The following is a 22,876-nucleotide window of genomic DNA, read 5'->3' on the forward strand; positions in this document are numbered from 1 at the left end:
CTTTCAGACCTGACTGAGCTATATTTGTGACTGGCATATTAGCAGGGTCTGCCGGAATACAGTGGGAGGGTGGATAATGTTTTATCTAACATACGCAACATGAGAGTGTTTCATGGAATGGGCATGTATGCTGATGATGTCCCGACTACTGCTTATGTTGCAAAATACTCGTAACCTATGTGTTTACCCAATTACTGTTCACTTTTGCAGAGTACTGGTAACCTGTGTGATGTTCTCACAACTGCTTGTGTAGCAGGATATTACAGATACCTGTCGTTTTTGGTCTTGTAGTGTAGCCATTTTTAACATAGCTTTTGCGCGTTTGCTTAAAGCATTAGGCCTCTGTACACTCTGCCCTAGATGCATTTTATTCAGCCTTGCACTGTTATTTTTCAATAACCAGTTTCACGGTCTTGTTTTATTTTCTTCTATCACACTGTTTAGCTTACTTCAGCACCGGAGTTCTCAAACAATACATTCTTGCTCGCTCTGTGCTTCAGTCAAGGATGCAGTCTGGTACATTGCCGATGGACGTGGTAGAAGTTTAGTCCTTAGGGTTCATAGAAAGTACACATTCTTACGTAGGGACGTTTTCTTAGAACACCGGTGTGTTAGTTATAAAAACACTTCCTAGTCCTGGTACACGTAAGAGGGAGATTCCAACCAGGGAACCACAACAAGACGCTGACTGCCCTGTTGCAGATGCTGATCCAGATCACAGCCCATTGCTCCGGTATGAGGGTTGATGTCCTCCCGGTGGAACCTGAAATGCAGGCTTAGAGCTTAACATGCTGTGCTCAAAATAGAACTTAGAAGAGAGAACGTACTATAGTAGCACTATGATAGCGTTATTCTTATGATTCACTCTCCTCGTTACTATTTCAATCTTACTGTGTTGTATGGTTCTGGTTATTGCGGCTCACGCCTTGTTATCTAAAATGCAGTCGTTTTATTAAACTAATCTTTAAAACTCAAACTGCCTTTGTCATTTATATACGAGACCACACTGTGTATGAGAGAACTGGTTGGGATCTGAGTGACCACGACTTCCCTGGGAAGCATTAAGATGTCATGCGCTCAGTTGCCCAATTGTCTCTTCCCTTTGGGAGAGATGAGGCACTGCTAGTTAGCCAGAGCTCAACCATGGGGTGACATGGGTCCTTCGCCGTGGGTTACTTAGTCCCCCACACTGCGAACGATCCTACCACCCAAAAACCCAGTAGTATCATTAGGAAAATGAGAGCCTACGCGACTGTCTCATGACTATTTATATTTGCGAAATAGTTTTCTTTTTTTTTTTTTTACATAACTTGTTGTGGAGTATCCTTTGTGGTGTATTTATTGCATCATGTGTATTTTGTTTGTTGAGCAAGCCCTTTACACATTGCATCTGGGATAAGCCTGACTGCTTGTGCCAAGCTAGCAAGAAGGTGAGCAGGGCTTAACTTGGGTGTATAACTCCCTTGCCCTGACTAGAGTGATGGCCCCTGCCTGGCTGTGGTGCCTACCCTCGCCAACCAGGAACCCTATTTCAAACAGACCCCATTTGTTATCCGCAAGGTTTCGGCAAGTTAGTTAGTCCACCCGGACGTTTAGGTGTCCCGCCAGCTGCTGCATGGCATGGAAGAAGTCCTTTCGCTCCAGCCAGGCCCAGAGGCTAAGGGCTTCCTGGTTGAGCCCACTACCCCCACTCCACCCGGTTTGTGTCAAACCACATGACAGTAGTGTTGCCAGAACACCTGAACCAGCTTTCCTTTGATGGAAGGGAGAAATGCTTTCAATGACAAGTAAATCGCGCCCCTGTCCCCCACCCAGAAAACAGATGTGAAGCTGAGACTCCGCCACAGTCCTCTGATCTCCCCAAGTTGCCGCCTCAACCGAGAAGTGATGCATCTGTCACCATTGTCAGTTCCAGATGGGGAAGGGAGAGGAGTCTTCCGCTATTCCAATCACAGATTGTTAACAACTGCAGATCTATTTTCCAGTCTCCTTCAAAATCCAGACCAGGTGGGAGAGATTCTCTTTATGCTGCACTCCCTGGGACCTCAGGTCCCACTTCAGAGCCTGCATGTGCCATCAGGTGTGCTTCACCAGCAGGATGGAGGAGTTCATCAGACCCAGCAGCCCCCAAGTCAGCCTCACCAAAATCCAGAGGCTGAAACATTGAGATCATACCCCGAATCTCATGGACTCCCCACTCCAGATGGTAGGCACGGAAGGGCACCATATCCAGAATAGCTCTGATGAAAGGGATTGTCTGAGGCGTAGAGTGTGACTTAAGCATGTTTACAGTGAACCCCACCCAGCAGAGGAGGTTCATCATAGTCTAGAAATGGAGGACTACTGCCTGCGGCGAGCCTACATCTAGGACTAAGACTCCTGCCCTCCGAAGGGGACATGCAATAATTGCCATTACTTTCAAGAACAACCGGCTGGTCACTGGTGAGGTCGAAGGGTAGCACAGCAAGCTGGAAATGCTTATGGTATACCCGGAACCGCAGGTAATGTCTGTGGGCTTGTAGGACAAGGACGTGAAAATTAGCTTGTTGCAAGCCCAACGCTACCATCCAGTCTCCAGGTTCTAGGATAGACATAACCAGAGCCAAGATGAACACCTGGTATTTCTCTTTCTTTAGGAAGGCTTTGAGGTGGGGTGCCTATCTAGTATGGGGACAGAGGCCTTGATTCTTTTTTGGCACCAGAAAGTAGTGGGAATAGAAACCACGTCCTACTTCTGCCACTGGTACCTTTTTGATGTCTTCTTTGGCAAACAGTCTGTACTTCCTGACTGAGCCAGAAGAGCCATTCTGGGGATGGTGAAAAAGGTAGATTGGCTGGTTCTGTAGGCACACAAAAAGGAGAAGTCTGGCTGGCACAATTGCCAAGGAAGAACCCAAAGATCTAGCTGTAGCTTGACACCTCTCAAAATGCTCAAGCTCTGATTCGGTCTGATCACCGAACAGGCAAGAGCCATTAAAGGGGATGTCTATCAGAGCCAACGAGACATCACCCAAGAAGCTAGTTGATCAGAGCCAGATGTGGCAGTGTATGGCCACATTGGAGGCGATAACCCTGCTGAGAAAATCAGTGGTGTCCAAACCACAGCAGATGCCAAACTTTGCTGCATCCCTACCATCAAAATGGCTGGGTTCAGTATGGCTCAGGCCTCTCATCATGGGCAGCACCTGTGCAACAGCATCCCACAAGGTGTGGGTGTGTCAGCCCAAGAACAATGTGGTGGTCACCAATCACAGTGATAGGCTGGTGGAAGGGAAAATTATCTTTCCAAAAGTGTCTTGCCGCCTGGATTCCTTGTCCAGAAGAGCAGTGGGGAACACACTGGGATGAAGTTTGTTGGTAGAGGTCTGCACCACCAGGCTCATGGGCGATCGGTACTGGGTGAGGAAAGCTGGGTCCCCAGTAGCCATGCACTGGTGACAGGACATGAACCTGTGCACCGAACACCTGTGCAAGGTTTGGTCTAGGTCCTTAGGAGGGCCCCTGAGGGCTTTGTTCAATGGAAGCAGGGGCTATGAAGGGAGTAGGCCTGGCTGATGCACCTCTGTTAATATGTTAGTCTTTACCTGGATGTAAAGAATCAGCAGGTCAAGGAACTCAATGGCCCTCTTCATCACCATAGCAAAGGATGCACCTGCCTCAGGGGCAAGTCCTAGAGGCCAGACCAAGCCAGCATCGGGAGATGTATACAGTTCACTGGCATCTCCCAGCTCCTCCTACCAGTTGTCATCTTAGAAGGAATGGGCCATCGCATAAGAGTCTCTAGGAACTGGTAGGCATGGTCATCGACCCACCCTAAAGTCCAATTGTGCACTAGGCCTGTCAAAGGACAGGGCAGCATGTCCAAGCCAGGTGGAAACAGGGTTGACTTCGAGCGACACTGAGATGGTGCCATCTCTGCATCAGAAAGGACAATGTGGTCAGCATCGTTAGATGATGCCAGAAATGTTGGGTGTGGCATCAGGAAGGCACAGGACTAAGCCTCAGAGTCAGACCGGATGCACGTCTAGATGGCCCAGCTGGCACTGGGAGCAGGTTTACCAGTGGTACCCCATGCTAGGGTACCTCTCAACTCTGCGGGGCCTGAAGGCACATAAGAGGGAGCCTTGGGACTTAAAATGGAATGCATGACTTCTTAAGTTGGGCATGGGGCGCTCTGGCTCTGGGGTAGTCGAGGAGGCATGGGGATATCTGGTTTCATGGGTAGCGGGTTGTAGGGGCAGGAGCAGGGCATAGAAGCACAAGAAAGCAGGGAGGAAGGCAAAGTACAGTTGAACTACTACTCTTTGTGCTTCTCTGACTTACCTGACTTTGATGACGACAACTTTGACTTCAAAGACAACTGATCACAAGACCGACTCCATAACTGGGCATTAGCGCTTCCTCAGGAGTGACAATATGCCTGCTTGTACCATGTCTCTAGGAGCTTCTTGGCTCGCCTTTGGATGCATCAACAGTCGGCTCAGACCCTTGGTGTTGTAATCCAACCAAGTGGGGCTCAGAAACAGACATCCGTCTGTTACATTCCCTCCCCCCCCCCACAAAGTTAAAACCTATAGTTTTGTTATGGAGCATGCCCCTTGCACATAGAAATGCACACACTCACACCTGTGTGCAACTCAGTTGGGTGCTGAGCGGGTGGCCTATAAAAAAAAAAAAAAAGAACAGTGTAATGTACACAGATGTGGAATATTTTGTTAATGTTTATCCCCTTCAGTGTTACCTGCCAGAACATTGGCATTAATTGGTATTAGCCCCCCATTGAGCGCCATTATGATTTTAAGCTTGTCCATCATTATTCATGCTAAAAATGAGCTTTGGTGAGATAAAAATTAAATGTAGCCATCAAACAGAAGTACGGTCCCAGACACAAGTGCTGATAAACAAGTATGTGAAAATAAGGTGTTCATTAAAATTCTTTTGCGATTCACAAAGAAAATATCGAGTTTTTACACCTTCAGCCCAGATATTCCTATTCCATACGGGGCGTATTAAAATTTGATGATCAAATGAAAACACTGGCATGTGTTAGTGCTTACATTATTCCTTATGGGCACAAATCAGAAGAATGCAGGAAAGGCTTTTCAGCACTCCAGATAACACCGATTTAAGGACTAGACAAAGGCCATTGTGACCATCTCGTTGCGCTTCAATGTCTAAATAAAACCATACATACACAAATGCACATTTCAAAATTTTGATGGTGCTTCAGCAAGACACAGATGCTCAATTAGCATCATATGGATATATAGCACTTGATGAATGGCTGCTGCCGAAAGGGTTGGAGAAAAAAAAAAAAATATACATGTTGGCGGATCCATTAAACATCAAACAATCCATCTACGATTAACATTAATCTTTTAACTAGTGTTGAGAAAAACGTATGAGGCAACACTGGCCTAAACTCGATGATAAAAACTAGACACTTTCTTTACGCGTAACTTCAAACATTAAACAAAATATGCGCTCGAACCGTTTCGGAGAAGAAAACGTATGTGGTGAAGGTAATCGACTATAGACTAGGTAACAGTAAACATGTAGTGGTTAAAATCCGAGAGTGCGATTGTTCAAGATAAAGAAAGCAGCAGCACCACAGGAAGGAGTACAGATGTCAGGGTTCCCTCAAATTTGAAACAATGTTCATAAGCTGCTGCTTTTTGGCTTCTATATGCACTGTACTATTAACCATAACCGAGGCATTATGAAGAAATGCCCTCGTACAGTAAGACAGATTCCTTGAACCATGTATCACACAAGAATCCACTCATGGTAAGACATCATCCAACAAAGTGAAATGAGCTGTCAGAAGACCGATGTACTAACAGTGAATTAAAATTGTCAATCACCAGAAATGGATCATAAGCACTAAGATACTGAAACAAGTCAAGTACTATAAAAAAATAAGGAGTACACAAAACTTAATTGGCTAAGTAATATCACTAATCAAGCACGGACGAAATCTACAACAGAATTATGCTACTGGGAAAGCTATCAAAACGAAACTTGAACAAACAAATTTGCATATTGAAAACAATCATGTGGAAACAGTTAATTAACAAACAAGGTGTTCACCTGTTCCATAATTAAGTATTCACTAATACTTTAAAATACTATATTTCTCTTCAACTTAAATGACTGCAGGAAAGAGCTGGATCATCAACAGAAGCAACAGGTTTCAATATTTCAGTGCGACCCTCCACCCGCGTATGTCAACAGCAAAATCAAACACAGCTAACACACTTAAAACATGAATGATAAATGTCTCACACAACACAACCCTTTCTTGAACTCCTGAATGGTGAGAATTGAGATACAATAAGAAACAGAAAACGTAGGCAGTTTCATGTAAAAATGTTTAGTATTTAAAAAAAAAGTCTGGCATCCTTTGGTTGGAAAATGCTGGATTCGCCTAAAAAAAAAAAAAAAAAAATATTGTTGGCAAGCTGCGCAGCCTCGTAAATATATTATAGAAAAAAGTGGAATAAAAACAAAAATATTTTTGATCTTAAAAAAAAAAAAAAAAAAAAAAAAACATACTGTTATAGCAGTCCTTGGCCTAAGCAACACAAGTCATTAAACGTTTTTAGATGTAACACTTTTTTTTCTTTTTTACAGAAATTGAACGTTAACTGACAATCGGATTACTGCAAATAAACTTCTAAATTCTGGCAGGTCACTTGGACCTTTTTAGTCATGGATGTTATTCTTAAACATAGTAGCCCAGTTACGATCTACTATCCTGCAGACTAAACTGAAAGTAAAAAACGCACACTCCAGAACTAAACAACCTATGTTGGATGGAAATTGAGGAGCAACAGCGTCATAATGATAAAAGTACCTCGGGTCATCACTTAAATAACTGCATTTTAGCACTAGGTTTGCTAGAAGCCTGGGACTTGAACTCGGACAAAAGAGTTTTTTCAAAAGGCAAACGCTGTAAGAAGAAATCTTTCAATTCTGACAAACAAATACTGGCAAGTAGACAGCATGCCTGGTCTATAATATCATACAAAACTTAACATGCACAGGAATATCTAGCAGCAACCTTCAACCAGTCGCTGAAACATCAGTTCATGCTTTTACACTTTGGGTTGATGGAAACGAAGGATATGGTCCCTTCATGGAAACAGCAGCACCTGACACACTCCTGTCGACTGTGTGGGTACAGTAAAGTCTTTAGAACATATTTTTTGTGTGCCCAGCCTTGCAAAACCACAGGACATTTGATCTGAAAAACATTTTTAAGACACTGAACTTACACTCATGTAGACCGGCCATAATTAGCTGGCTCAGCGGACTCTCAATCCCGTTTTCTCGTTTAGGGACCAAATTCATGGTACAGGCCCAGAAAGAATTAGTGAACAAAGTTGAAGCAGAGTGTACAAGGGACATCATTTTATAATTCGTATAGCTCCGAAAGCTTTTTTCCAGCCAGAAAACAGCCCTAGGCACTATTTAAGATGCTCGCTCAGCTTCACTCATCTATTATTATAGTGTTCGCAAAGGAGCAAGAAAGTCCTAAAGTTAAGTTTAAGAGAACATTTTAGTTATGCACAACTCTTTATCATGCCATGTTTTAGTTTTAAGCTTTTATGTTTTTACGGGTCTCCATTAACATAATGAGAAGGCAAAGTTTTATGTCATTATGTATTCTGGAATTGCGATGGTTTTAATTAACCGTGTCAATAAAAAATAAAACTAAACTCATTTGTACCGACCACACCAAGAAACCGAATGAAAATGCTGCCTCTGCTACACTTGTAATATTTGTTTAACAAGCGATGGAGCAATTTGAAGTAAATCGAAGCATACCAAATACACAATAAAAATGCCATACACAGAAATTAGTCCATTTGAGGTGAGAGGCAACGAAAGCAGACTGACGCAAGAGAAACACGCATTTCCGGATAACTGAAATGCTGATCTTTAATTAGCCGAAACAAGCTGATTCCGAGACAACTTTTGAATATGGGATAGACTAGAGTCAACTGGAATTGTGGTCAGAAGGAACGCCTGCTGGGAAGTGAGACAAATTAAAAGACCTTGTACTAATCTGCTTTTGCTTAATTATATGCATGATACTGCACTAAGTTCTAAAGACATGAATATGGAAAGCGCACGGTTTTCTTTTTTTTAAAAAAAACTGGATATGGCTACCGTCCTTGACCGATCTGCAGAATGAACGTTGGGAGGGCGCATGCTATCCAAGATTTAGAGCTGATTGCACTTAAATAGTGTTAGGATTTTAAGAGGCGATGGTATCTATGTTCATGTTTGAATATTTTCTTGGCATACCCAGGTGGAGGAGATGTCAGTCAAAAGGGGAGCTTTGTGCTACACAAGAAGAAAGTTTGCATACAATTTTACAGCACTTATGGAAACCTTGGCCATTATACAGTTTCTGTATGTCGTATGGTACGCACTTTCTGTTTTGAAGTAAAAGGAACGTGCCCTGATATGATAAAATTAATACCTTTTTTCTAATTTCATTTTTAAGTCTTGCGAAACCACTGAGAAAAGCTAATGTCCTATAATGTGCACTTCGGTAGATTGGACCGTGAACTGGACCATTATTTGGGCCATCTTGAGTTGGTAACAGAGTAATGCGTCAAAAGCATTCCAAAGATACCCACTCTGAAAATCACTTAAACTGCCACTTTCATGTATTCTTTTAATCTGATAGAGATTTATAGCTGCAGAATACTTACCTTAGAATAATCCCCAGGCATCAGACTGGAAACACAAGTTGTTAAGCAGTACTCTTGCATTCCAGTAGGAGTGTCGTTTGGCTCCTTGACAGTAGTGAAGTGCACAGTACCTACATAGGCTCCACCCCGACATGCTTACATCAGTTCTTGCCTTTCCACACCAGCTAGCACTAATCCAGTCTGAGCTACCCTCAGTCATTTCTTTGACTGGCTTTTTTTTCGTCAACACTTTCTTCTTGAGAGATTTTCTTTCCAGGTGTGAAGATGTATGGTAAGAAACTGGACGGTTTCAAGCCATGTAGTGCCGGTCACAGGCAGATGTCTGCGACAGACCCACACTTAGTGTGCTTACGGTGCTTGTAGAGGGACCATAACTAACGACTGCCACGTCATGCATCTGAAGGCACTGAGGAAGCCATTCCTCAAGCTTCTGGCCACCTGACGACTCCAAGAGGCTCAAGATACCAGTCGCGCGGAAGGTCCTGGGACCATTCATGGATCCTCACCTGGCGACAACCATTACACTCAAAGTCGTGAGGGAAGTTGGGTAAGTACTACAAGCACAAGAAATCGAAGAAGTCAAAGAGGGCTTCAACTTCACTGTGCCTGTTAAAATTTTCTGATGAGGCAGGGAGCATCAGCAGTCTAGGTGGAGCCCAAGTCAGGGTGCGTTCAGGGCTTTCCCAGAGCAACCCCTGCCCACCTTAAGGAATTTTATGAGGGTATGCACCTCATATTTGGGTGGTCGGGCCCTCTGGAGTGCCTTTGGGTCCCATGGGTTCAAGGAGGGGTCCTCAGTGTATCCTCCCCAGTGGGTTCTCCCTATGTGCTAATCTGGCCCCATGGATACCATGTTAGATCCGGAGCAGAACTGCCGGTTAAACAGACCTTCATCGGTGCCCTCTCCAGAGCAGACATCCCACAGCAGCACCATCACTATAGTTATTGCGAACTCAGACAAGGAGAGGACGGTGGCGCTGGTTCCTGAACCCACTTGGACCATACTTTCCAGATTGGGAAAGGGAGACGAATGGGAAGGGTCTGTGGACCATATGGGCACCAGCATCCCCTAGATGAGAAAAAGGACAGCTGGTATGAGTAACTGGCGGAGTCCAGTGAGTTAGACACCTCACTTGACACTGGCCTGCCTCTCCTACCGTGACTTTGGAGGAGGAAGCCTTCTTCGCTATGGTGGTGTGGATATCAGGGGCAGTCCAAACCCTTAATACACTTCAATGAAGCCCTTACCAATGTCCTACTCTGGCCCGGATCCAAGCCCTGCACAGGGACCCTTGTGCATAGGACAATTTCCCGCCATCACCCCATTCCTGGGGACCTCACTTTCCTTACCAAACACCCCACCGACAGCTTGGCAGTCCAAGCCTCCACCTCTAGGATAACCATTGGCCCGTTCCCTACCACTCCACCAGATATGGAATCCGAGAGGTGGCATATCTGTGGAAAGAGAATTTTCTCTTCTGCCAGCCTTGCACTGCGGTCAGTGAACCCCATGTGACTTTAGGACAGATATTCCAATCTGGGATTCGGTTGTGCAAGTGCTGCCTATGCTCTCAGATGAGGCTCAGCCATACTCTTTCAGGATATTGCAGACAGGAGGCACACAGCAAATTTCACCATAGGATGTGAAATGAACACGACTGACATGCTGAGCAAAGAGATTTCATAGTCTGTGGCCTTGCAGCGCCTCACTTGGATAAGAACCACTGGCTTTCAGGGGATGTCCAAGTCTAACTTATGGACATGCAAGAGAGACCGCGATTCATGTGATTGTTCGATTTTTGGAGACAGTATGACCCTCATCTGAGTAAAATCTTAACCCTTCGGTACAGTGACTAGGAAAAAACAGGAGTTTGAATGGGGTGAAGAGCAGCAGTGTGCGTTTGATTTGGCAAAAGAAGCAATTCAACAGGCTTTAGACTTGTGGACAGTGCAGAAAGGAGGCATTTTGTTGCATAACTATCCAGGCCAATATGTAGATTGGAGCAGGTGGTAAAAGCAGAGAAGAACAGGAGAGTCCCTGGGGTCATGGACTAAATAAATTATCTGATGGAACTCTGAAAAACTGGAGAGAGCATTTAAATGAAGCCCTCCAGATTCTGAATAAAAGACCATTACAAAATAATGAAACACCCTAATACAACCACATGTGGCCACCAACACCATCATGCACTGGGAATTAAAACCTTAAGCTTCAGCTCCTTACAGAGCCACACAAGAATTTGCAGGTCTTGACCTACATGCTTACAAAATTGACCAACTTGTCAATTCCAGTGTATCGAGGATTGGTGAGGAAGGGGACTGCCCCAGCCCTTCTGACTGTATGAGGAAAGGGAGGTGTTGGTTCAACGGACCAAAAACCCTGGTGCTAAGGTGTGGGTGGAATCCCCAAATAGCCCTCCAGAACCTGCAGAAATTATAGCCAAGGGCCCTACTAATGTCCTGCTGATCATAAAACTAGGAAAGGGAAAATGGGAGCTCATCACATGTGACAAATGTTATTTATAAGAAAGATCATACTTGTTTCTTTTACAGATCATACTACAGCTTGCCTCGGACCATGAGTGGGCTGTTAGTTTCCCTTTGAGTGTGTGGGATTGGGAGGGACCCCAGATCCTGAACTTCAACCTGATTGATCAATCATGTTGTGCCACACTCCTGCTGCTTTGGAAGGGCAACACATATGGACCCATTTGGCCAAAGTTCTGCTTCACAGATCAAAGTCCTACATGGGAATAATGCAGAGTACCATGGATGTCCTATCAACCTGTTTGATTGCAATTTTAATGGAACCAACCACATGGCTTGTTATCAACTGGTGACTGCTGCCAGACACATTAAACATGTTTACGTTGCCAGTTGGCGGACTATTCTTGTGTGTGAACCTCACTTTTACCTACATTCCAGCAAACATTATAGGTGGACAGTTTACCTTTACATGATTAGGGCTCAATGTTTTCATCTAACTCTATACATACTTGTTATCCTAGAGACACTATTCAATTAAGTGAAGACTTTGATGAAGACATTCAATTATTATCCCAATCAGAATATATAAGTTTCTGTCTTTCTATCGTAGGTGTGTCTGGTTTAACTGTTTATAATACCCGAATGATCAATAAGTTAGCATGTCTAATGGTTAAAAAATATTATTTACACTTCCATTGCTTTATAGTGATTGCTCTTATTAGTTCATTATATTGCTGTGTACAATGCATACCTAATTTGCTTGTAATGTTTTAGAAGAAAAATAAAAGAAGTTGACTATAGGGTATATGAGTCATTGGTCAAAAGGGTGGAGTGTAATGATATTTGTGTTTTGAACACTAACTCTAGGATGCACTTAGCCTAGCAGCACAAGTCACATTAGTGACCACCAGATTAATTTTGCCTATTGACTTTATTTTAGCATTAGCCACCACTATGTTAAAAGCTGCAAGTATTTTTCCATGCCCACGTTATACAATGTGCTTTTTGCTCATGTTTGTATTGTGTGTCTGCATGTTCTTTCTCACCAAGGGCTTAGGCTGATAAGAATGTACTAGGATGATGTTTATGGGATGGCAGGGTACGGTTTTGTTTTGAGAGAGGGCACCTTGGGATCTTGGCCATTTCAACATGTTCCTTTCAAAACTGACCTGAAGTAGCCATCATTTTTTAATAATAAACTTACAGAGTGGGAGGGGTCTCTAGAATTCCCTCTGGTTTGTTTAAAGTATATAAGAGGCAGAGAGCAGATGGACCGGGGTGCGCCATAGATCTCGGACATGCTCGAGGCACCAGAGGCGCACAAGGTGCGGGCCAGTCACCGACGCTGATCACCGACAGATGCCACAGGGCTTGATGCCGGCCTTTCTGGAAGAATTCACTGCCACACCATGAGAAAAACCCCTCAAAAAGAGTTGAGACAATGTTGAAAAGTTTCCACTAGTCCTCTCGGTGTTTCATTGGCCTATTTGGGGGGGAGGGGGGGGGGGAAGGGTGGAGAGAAGAGAGAGAGAAAGAGACAGAGGTGTATAGATTGTGGAGCAAATGTTATACAATGTCTATAAAAAAATGGCTTGGGTATCTCTATTCCAGATCAGAGCAGACTGACGCGGAAAGAAATGCCAGTGCGCCTCGGTGGCTCCTAAACAGACACCGCCAATGTGATTTCCGGTGTAGACGATGCAATATGGAGCTGAACGACACCACCTACAGGCATGCAGAGGTACTACTCACGAAAAATCTTGTGGATACAGTCTGACAGCTGGAGACGATTACAAGGATAAGGAATCTGTAGCTAAAAGTCTCTATCCTATGTGCTATTTTAATGGTGTATGTGAATGCACAGCCCATTTAAATAAAGTAACACCCTTACAGTGCATTGTGCCCCTGATCCAAACATATTAGTCCCACAAGAGGCACTTCGCCAGAGGAGCAACCCAATGCTTGCATATTATTTAACCTGTGTACGCTTAATTTTTAACCGCACACAACCCTTGTGTTGTGATTTGACTTACCACTGCAAACCCTGCATGCGACTATTGTAAATGAAATTATAGCTGAACACGTATTCAATATGACGTTTTTGTACTACACAGTGCAATACTAACTGGGAGGAAGTGTGCCTCGAAGCGAATGAGCCCCAATGACTGGTTGCAAAAAGACAACACAAGGTAATACAAAAAGGCTCTATACAACATGTAAAATTAGTAGAAGACCTAGTCCTTGAAGGTGCTTGAACTGATTTTTTTGAATTCATCTGAATAGAAGATGCTACATGGTGAACTCTGGTTAGAATATCCATGTGCGGTTCACCAGACCTCTGTTTCTCACTGGCCTGTGCAGAGAGAGGGGTATACAGAGCATGAAGTAAACGTTATACAATGCCTATCAACAAAAGCAAAAATCTAACCCTCTGATGAGAAAGCAAATACGCACATGCACGAGTGTACTGGCAATTATAGTTTACGTGCGCAGACTAAAGGTTAAAGTTAATTAAGTAACTGTTGTTGAGGGTGTACAAGTGAAAGCCCAAAATAATAACTGGGCTCAGTACTTCTTTTTTGAAACCATTATATTCTGTGTATCGGTGTACTGAGAATCAAAGGCGCGTGGCTGCCCACAAAACTACAAATATTTTATTTTATAGGAAGTAGGTTATTCTCAATAGGTAAGCCTTACATTTTTGATCCTTACTGACTCAGAAATCTAAAGCAGCCTTATTTACCAAGGAGATAGTCTTGTAAAGTTTTAAACAGCCTAGTACTAATTTAAAATGGTTTAATCGCCACACATTAATACGGTTCTCTTTACTTGCATTAATGAGGTTCTGTAGTAGTACTGAAATGCAGTTATACTGCATGAGATCACTGAAACAAGATTACAAAAGCTTTGTAGTAACTAGTCCCCATATACATGTAAAAAGTGAAGGCAGGGGGATTACATTCTAGTGACGAGACGCAGTGGCCAGAAAGTGAGCCACATCGAAGATGAAAAAGCTGCTTAGGGCAGACAAGGTGGGACGCTTATTGTCCAGGTCCAGTATTTTCCCTTCTGTGTCAACAAAGGGGGCAAAGAGTTTGGCGAGTCTGTCGCTTAGCTTCTTACTTATGCAATCCCTTAGTGGGCGGTAACCGGGCACCAAATGAAAAAGTTCTGCAATAAGGGAATGCACAGTTTCATAGCTCTTCCTCATTCTTATTTGGAGGCTTTAAAAGATTTCTGTTAAAAAAAAATTAAGACATCTTCAGGGCTGTCATGTGTTATGTCTTAATATATCAAATGCGCACTAGAAAGGAGAAAATAAAAATATACATTTTAGCAAGGGGATTTAAACACTTTTTTTTTAATCTAGTTACTAAACAAAATATTTCAAAAGGTAGTGAAAATGAGCTGAGCAGTGTTGACATTAATAAGGACTATCTAAAAAGTTTAAAGATTATCCCTACAGAGTACAGACATAATTTTTACTCCACTCAAGCAAATGAGAAGAACCTACACTCTACGGAGTAGTTTAATCTTAGCTGCAGATGTGTATCATCTTCGCAAGAAAATAAAAATCACTACTGCGCCTGGTGAATACTTCCATGTTTTACAGACTTTTAGGAGAAAATATTTCCCACTAAACCAAATTTATACTCTCTATTGATACAAGTTGTTCTGCAGAGGACTGTCATAAATAAAACCTGATGGGCTGGCATACTTGTCAGCTGAACCGGTGTGGAAAACATTAAAACTTCAAAGAAGAAAAAGTTGAATTGTGCCTGAAATCTTTCTTACTTTAATCTCAGGCACTGAATGCTTCAAAAGAACGGGATTTCATAAATAATATTTCACAAACTATATTGGCTCAAAGGTAAGGAGCTGGGTGGGTAAGTGAAAAACTCAAACATGTTAAGTGGAACAAAGAATATAGATTTTGCACCAATCTTTTTAAATGTAAATCACACAAACAATATTTACATGGTCTTTCTGACACCACAGACAGACTTAGGAGTCCAGTTTATTTAAAAAACTTAAACAAAAATATGTATCTCTGTGAGCCACACTAACGTCTCCTAAGGCAGGAAACAAAGCTCATTAAACATTAAGGAATATCATGTATGCCCAGCATGACAATAACCCATACATCATAGTACCAGACATTCATTTAAGGTTAAGCTACCACAGGGTCTTCACACTTGAATACAGACACCGTGCTCTCTCAATAGGATCCTCTTATCATTCACAACTATATATAGAGTATGAAGGCGATCGACAATATAATGGAACGCTCACCTGGACATTAAACACAGAGGCACTGTAAGACACCATCTTTCTAAACGAGTCACAGCAAGCCATAGTGACTTGTGTGGAGCAGAAATGGGGAAATATGAACATTAGAGCAAATGAGTGGAAGGCTCGAAAAGCTTTAATCAGATGTTAAGGTATGAGCAAGATGTGTTAAACTCAGCTTTGTTCTCCTCCTTCTCACATAACACAAAGGGAAACAAAGAAGAATTACTAGACTCAAAGAGCAATAGACAAGAACTGGGATGAGTTAAATAATTTTACTCTTCCTGACTATAGACAAAAGTTGGACAAGGAGAGAGAAAAACCTGTGAGACAATTAGCTTAGCTATTAAAAAAAAAAAAAAAAAAAAAAAAAAAAAAAAAAGGATACCCGCCCTTTTGGTGATAGCCCTATATAAGCCTGACCGCACATTAGCACGAACGCATTCTAGCTCAGTGGTTCCCAAGCTTATGACTTCTGGGGACCCCAAATTTATCATTACTGGAACCTGGGGACCCACAATGAAACATTACTGGAATCCAGAGACCACCCCCCCCCCCCACCTACTGAGTTATGACTGCAAGCCTGGGACCTCGGCCTAAATTCTTGATTCGAAACGTAAAACACCCCCACATAGCAATCTGAGGATACTATTTAAATTTTTAGTCCCCAATTTCAAATTCCTTGACATTTACAGTGCATTTTAAAATATTCAACTGTATATTTAGCCACTTTACTTTATAATTCTGTTATTATTAAAATTTTCGAAGCAGTCACTGTCCCCCTGAGGAGGCTTTGCGAACCCCTAGGGGTCCCTGGACCCTAGGTTGGTAACCACTGTTCTAGCATTAATAAGACTTTTGCCAAGTAACTGGCGATCCTTTACAAAAGGCTGGTGACCAGTCGATAAAACTTTTCATGTTATGGTTACACTATCAAGATCAGCCCTATAGCAAAGAACTGAGCTAGAACTGGAGCTCTAAAAGGAGGAGTTAATTGCAACCATGAGTGAGCTTCCTAAAATAATTATTGGGAGCAGTCAACTTTCCGTTGGAGGTTTGTCATGTATTTATTACGAGGTTTCCTGAACAACTCCTGGAAATCTATGAGAAGGTTTAATATATAGGGAGAATGTTTTCAGCCATGGGGGAGGACATAAAAGTTACAGTGGCCAGACATGGATCTAATAACACCAGACTCTTACAGGCCACTACCTATACTGAACATAAAAAGTAAATTACCACCAAATATGCTAGCAAACAGAGTACAATGGGTAATCAAGATGATGGTGCGAGATGATCAATGGGGCTTTATTTTGATCGCAACACTTCTTTGAACCTTAGAGGGCCCAATCATATTATACACGCAATGGAAGGCACAAAAATAAAGAGCACTGTAGTGGCACTCAATGAAAAACAACCGTTCAACATACTTTGCTGGGAGAGTATACTTGAGGTCCTTACAACAGTGGGCTTTGGACAAAGCTACTTATGGTGGGTAAGAGTTAGATCTGGTGGCCATATGTCAAATAGCTGGCATGAGGGCAAAGGCTCAATGCAGAATTGTTTGCGGTCCATGATGTGTGCAATGGCAGTTGAGTCGCTGGCGATCAGGCTGAGAGGTGCTCCAGCAATGGGGAATCAAGGTGTGAGAGACCATACATATTATCTATGTACACAGACAATACCCTGTTTGGCTTGGGGCACCTACACATCTCAATCTCCCCACCTGCTATAGGAACTGGTCACCTTGCAGGTGCTTCTGGTATATATATATATATTAGCAGCAGGACTTTTCTGTACCCTCTGGCTAGCTCAGTGGGGAGCCCCTTGAGGACCTCCAGATCATGGGAATAAAGTAGGAGGACTGATGCCTTCGGTTATCTGGGGCTCCACAAAACCTGTGTAGCAGAATATCAATAAGATTATAATATGAGGGAAGAGTCCTTCAGAGTCTGATAGCCTCATGAATTCTAGAACACATTTGCCTTTCTCAATAATCAAGAGAGTGGCAGTGGCCAAAATTGCGCTCCAACCCAGATGTGTCAACACTTCAAAACACAATTAACCTGATTCCAAAATCAACATGCAAAGATATGGACAGCCTCCTAACTTGACTACTGTTCTGTAAGAAAAGCAAGAGTGTGCCTATATATCCAAAAACTGGATAAGGTATAAGATGGGCTAGGTCTTCCAGACCTACAATTTTATTACATGGCAGCGCCGTGGTGTTTGCAATGTTTCAACAGCCAGACACACTCTCTGGACTCTGTTCCATAAGGATTCCCTTCTCACACACATACATTTTAGATCTTCATGCAAATTGCATGGTCAGTTAAACATACCTATGTTAACCTTGAGCACTGGCAAACTTTCCCTCATGGCAGATGCAACATTTACCTATACACGGTTTGCCATTAATACTCATGCAATGCTGTGTTACGATGTTCTGTCTTTGCTACTTGTTTGGTTTGCTGGGTTCCCCATTGCTAACTTATCCGTTTATGAGAAATGTGTTCTTTTGAAATCTGAAGGTAAAAAGATGACCTGGAGCAGGCTCAAGATGTGCACATGTTTGTGGAACGCTCTGGTTGCCTTGATTGTTTGCTAGTTTTGTTTGTCTGCAACACTCAGGATCCTTATAAAATTAGTCAAGGACCAATATGGTTCATTAGACATTACTCAAGGGGAGATGAACTTTTTCCTTCCTTTTATATTACATCTCCCTATGGAGACCCCCAAAAGTCTCTTGATGGGTTTGAACTCCTCAGGTGCCCAAAACACATAAGAATGTCCTTGAGGCTCCAATTTCAGAACAACAAGTTTGAAATGCAATACTTTTACTTCCCAAATGTAGGAGACTGGGATTGGATGGCCTTCCAATCCCTGACTTCGGCCGTTATAGGACCCCTCAGGGGGCTGGGCGCTCTCCCACCCTCCACTGGTGAAGCGATGGTTATCGCAATACAAAAGCCCAGTCAGGATCCCTCATCTTTATCCAATCTTGTTACTCTCCTAGGAATCTAAAGTCTTAACATGGTAATGGATCAGCGCCTTCTCCCTCTCCTGCTAGAACTAGTACACCTGGATCATAATGTGTTTATCCCAAGGCGTAGCACCTCCCTGAATATCATATGACTTTATTCAGCCCTGAAAGAGGTGCCCTCAAGCCTAGCACTATCTGTATGTCTGGCTCTTGACACAGAGCAGGTGTTTGATATGCTAAACAGGAACTGTAGGGTTCAAGTGCTCCAACAGTTTGTGTTTGGCTTGCAATTACAGGGATGGTTTTGGGGCCAGATGTAGCAAGCATTTTGCATGGTGCAAACTGCGAAAATCGCAGTTTGTGCCATGCAAAATGCCGATTGCGAGTCGCATTCACAATTTGCGAGTCGGTACCGACTCGCAAATTGTGAATGCGACTCGCAAATAGGAAGGGATGTCCCCTTCCTATTTGCGACTCGCATAGCTATGCTAAATTGCTTTGTGACCGCAAATGCAGTCACAAAGCAATTCGCAGTTACCACCAGTGTCACACTGGTGGTAACCCATTCACAAAAGGGAAGGGGTCCCCATGGGACCCCTTCCCCTTTGAGAATGTTGCCAAAAAGGTTTTTTCAGAGCAGGCAGTGGTTCAATGGACCACTGCCTATTCTGAAAAACCGAAACCAAATGGTTTTGTTGTTTTTTTTTTTTTATTTTGAAACTAGTTTTCCTTTAAGGAAAACGGGCTGCTAAATAAATTTTAAAAAACTGCTTTATTGAAAAAGCAGTCACACACATGGAGGTCTGCTGTCTTCAGCAGGCCACCATCCCTGTGAGTGCAGGGACTCGCTATGGGGGGGTCGCAAAATGCGACCCACCTCATTAATATTAATGAGGTGGGTCTTTGCGACCCCAGAGCGACTCGCAGACGGTGTCTGAGACACCGTTCTGCATCCGATTTTGCGAATCGAAAAATGCTACATCTAGCCCTTGGTTGTCTACATGAAACCTACAAGGTCAAAATACACATATCTGACCCCTACAGAGTGTCCGGAGGAACCAGGCAGGGATGCCCCTTCTCCTGCCTTTTCTTTGCTCTTGCCCTCGATCCTTTGTCAAGATAAGAGCTCAGGGACAAAACTGGAGAATCCTGACCGAAGGTCTCACAGATGCCATCTCCTTATATGTGGATGACATGATTCTGTACATATGCAACTTAAATGCCTCGTTCATACTTTTGGAGAAACATTAAAAATTTGGAGGGCTTACGAACTTGGAGTCACCTACAATAGATATGTTCCCCTTTAGAAAATCTCTACCAGATAGCAAAACCCGACTGGAAAATTGATCCTTAAAATGAGGCCCTGCATACCTCCATTTCCTTAGCAATTCAGCTCTACAGTGAACAGGCAGCTCTCTTGGAGGTATCAGATCGCAAGGCTCAAGTCTCCTCTGGGACCTACTTTCGTCTATCCATGGCTGGCTAGATAGCTTTGTCTAAAATGGTGATGCACCCTCGCCTCCTTTACTTTTCCAAACTCCTAACCTAAATTCTTCCCCATATAATTTTAGACCTGGACTCTCCTGACACCTTATTTTAGGAAAGAGTTGAAGAAGAGGAACACTACCTAAATTAAAATTTTCAACCTCAGGGGCAGCATGGGTGCCCGGATTTATTCAACTGTTACCTTGCTGTACAGCTCCAACTGGTTGTGTATTGGCAAGTCAGCCATCATCACTGGCAGAGTGTTATTTCGCTCTTGCAGATTTAGGAGTTAACCCTACATGGGTCCTGATTCCCAGTATCAATAGGTCGGGCCACCTTTGCTCCTTTTAACCACAGCCTTGGGCTGCCTGAGCCACATCTTCTCTAGCAACACACCACTGAAGATTTATTCTCCTGCCTTGCCCTTTAGTGGGGTGCAGCAGGTCATAATATACTCACAGATGGGTTGGTTTCAGCGTGAAGAGATGCAGGCATTACTACAACAGGCTATTTGCTCTCCTTAGTTCTCAAAAACTACGGGACCAGTATGGCCTGCATAGTGGCACCCTGCTATTATATGGTACCATGAAGCAAGTGATTGCCATGCACTGGAAAATAAGATTAAAGGAACCACGCATTGGCTCATTCCTCCATACACTATAAGTTATTGTAGAAGGCTCATTATGCGGATATATAGGCTATTTCAGCACAATCCATTAGTAGCTCTACTGCAGTGAAAGCCAAATGGGAGGATTGCTTAAACATTAAAAACTACTCCATAAGATCTCTTGGAATTCTCTATTTAAGTGCATCCAATTCTATCTTACAAACAGCCTACCCTATCCAGATATATTGTGCTACAATACTCAACGATTTTACTGAAAAATTAAAAAAAGACCCCATAATGCTGTATGGCCCACCAATAGGATAACAAACGCTTAAAAAGATATATATATATATATATATATATATATATATATATATATATATATATATATATACACACACACATATATATATATAAACACACACACACACACACACACACACACACACACACACACACTTCCCCCCCCCCCCCAGTTAAAAAAACAAAGGTTACAGGGACATTCTAGTTAGCCTCACATTTTAAACGTATGAAATCATAGAAATTCACCAGTTATAGTTAATTAGCTCAAGTAACTATAACTCGTGCCCTAAGGGAACTATACCTCACGCTACCACCATGCAGTTATTTCGTGAAAAATGTTACTTCAAATATTACATTGATATTATCAATGAGGTTATCAAAGATGCCATGAGTGCCACAATATGTGGGGTCATTAGCAGTGCATGGCGAGGGCTTGAGTGATTCATTTACAGCTCTGGGGAGGTGGTGATCCACAGGGCAGCGGGGGGAGGGGGTAGGGAGTGATATGGATGGGGGCACACGTCTTCCCCGCATATTTATTGTAAGCCCAGAGGAGATGGTGGTCCCCGGGACAGCGCGAGGGGGGCCAGGAGGCCCCCACCCACATTTTTAACCAAATGCCCCCAAGGACTTGTCCCACACAGGGGCTTTACAATAACGAATCCCTGAAGCTTCTTAGCCCTAGGGGAGCGGGGGGGGGCACCACCAAAGCTAAGGGGTCAGGGTGTTCATACCCTGGCACCTTTACTTTATTTTTTACTTTTTTGGGGGATTTTGCTTCAGCCGAGACCCAAGGTGGCTGACAACACTCCAATGGCTTCTGTTGCTGAAGCGTATTCAACCAATCCGATCTCAGCAAGAGATCGGGAAGGGTTTGTTTTACCCTTAATTTCTCAAAAACTACTGAACAGAATTACACCAAAACAAACCAAGAAAAAAGCTAGTTTTCAAGATCAGGACCTACCTTTCAGACAAATTTGGTCTAATTCCGTCCAGTAGTTTCGGCGATATCGTTGTTCAAAATCCCTACCGAAAAATGAATGGGGAAAAGTTTTTTGGGGACCTCCCCACCTTTTTCTATGCCCCCCCCTGGACGGATCATCCCAAAACTTTCCCTATAGAAGCTGGCCCGACTGGTAAATTCGTCTGGAAAGCTTCGTGCAGATTCGGCAAGTGGCGCCAAAGATATAGGCAAGTAAAAAAAAAACAAAAAAAAAAAACAAAAAAAAAAAAAAAACACATTTACATAGAAATTAGGTCCTAACTAGAACTACCTAGTGGCGAACGCCAGTAGGAGATATATATATTATATACACACATATATACACACACATACATATACATACATACACACATGCACATATACACACACACACACACACTTCTATACACACTCTCAGACCTAAAAAAAAATTGTTTACTAGACCTGCAGGTCGAGTAACATGAATAATCTACTTGGCCTAACTGTAATATACATGACCCGTAAATGGGTCTCAAATTGTGACATCCTAGGCCAATATTTTATTTTGCAGAGTAGCCTTTTCCTTCTTTCTAACATATGAGCGCACCTTAAAATGGGAGTTTAGCCTTTCTCCTGCACAAAAAAACCTCTTGATTAAATTGACAAAATGTTTCCTCTACGTATTATAATAACCTAGCCCACATATAGGGTTACACATGATCCGTGACTTGTCTTAGTTTCCTAACAGCTTTGCTATCAGGGCAGAAGTATTTCCCAGTTTGATTGAACACTCACTTTCAATAAATATATTACTAAAGCATGATATGGTAGCATACCTTCATTTACAGACAGCAAATTTCCAAGAAATGTCCCCAAACCTTCTCACTACCTTGCAGGTTTACCGATATAACTATGTAGTGAATTAATCTGCAATAATTGGGTTTCAGGAAACATTTATCATTTACACATTACTAAGTAAAGTATTAATATTTGTTTTCATTACACTGAAGAAGAAATGGTCTTTCACAGCTAAT

Source organism: Pleurodeles waltl, chromosome 6, assembly GCF_031143425.1.
Source record: "Pleurodeles waltl isolate 20211129_DDA chromosome 6, aPleWal1.hap1.20221129, whole genome shotgun sequence".
NCBI classification, from domain to species: Eukaryota; Metazoa; Chordata; class Amphibia; order Caudata; family Salamandridae; genus Pleurodeles; species Pleurodeles waltl.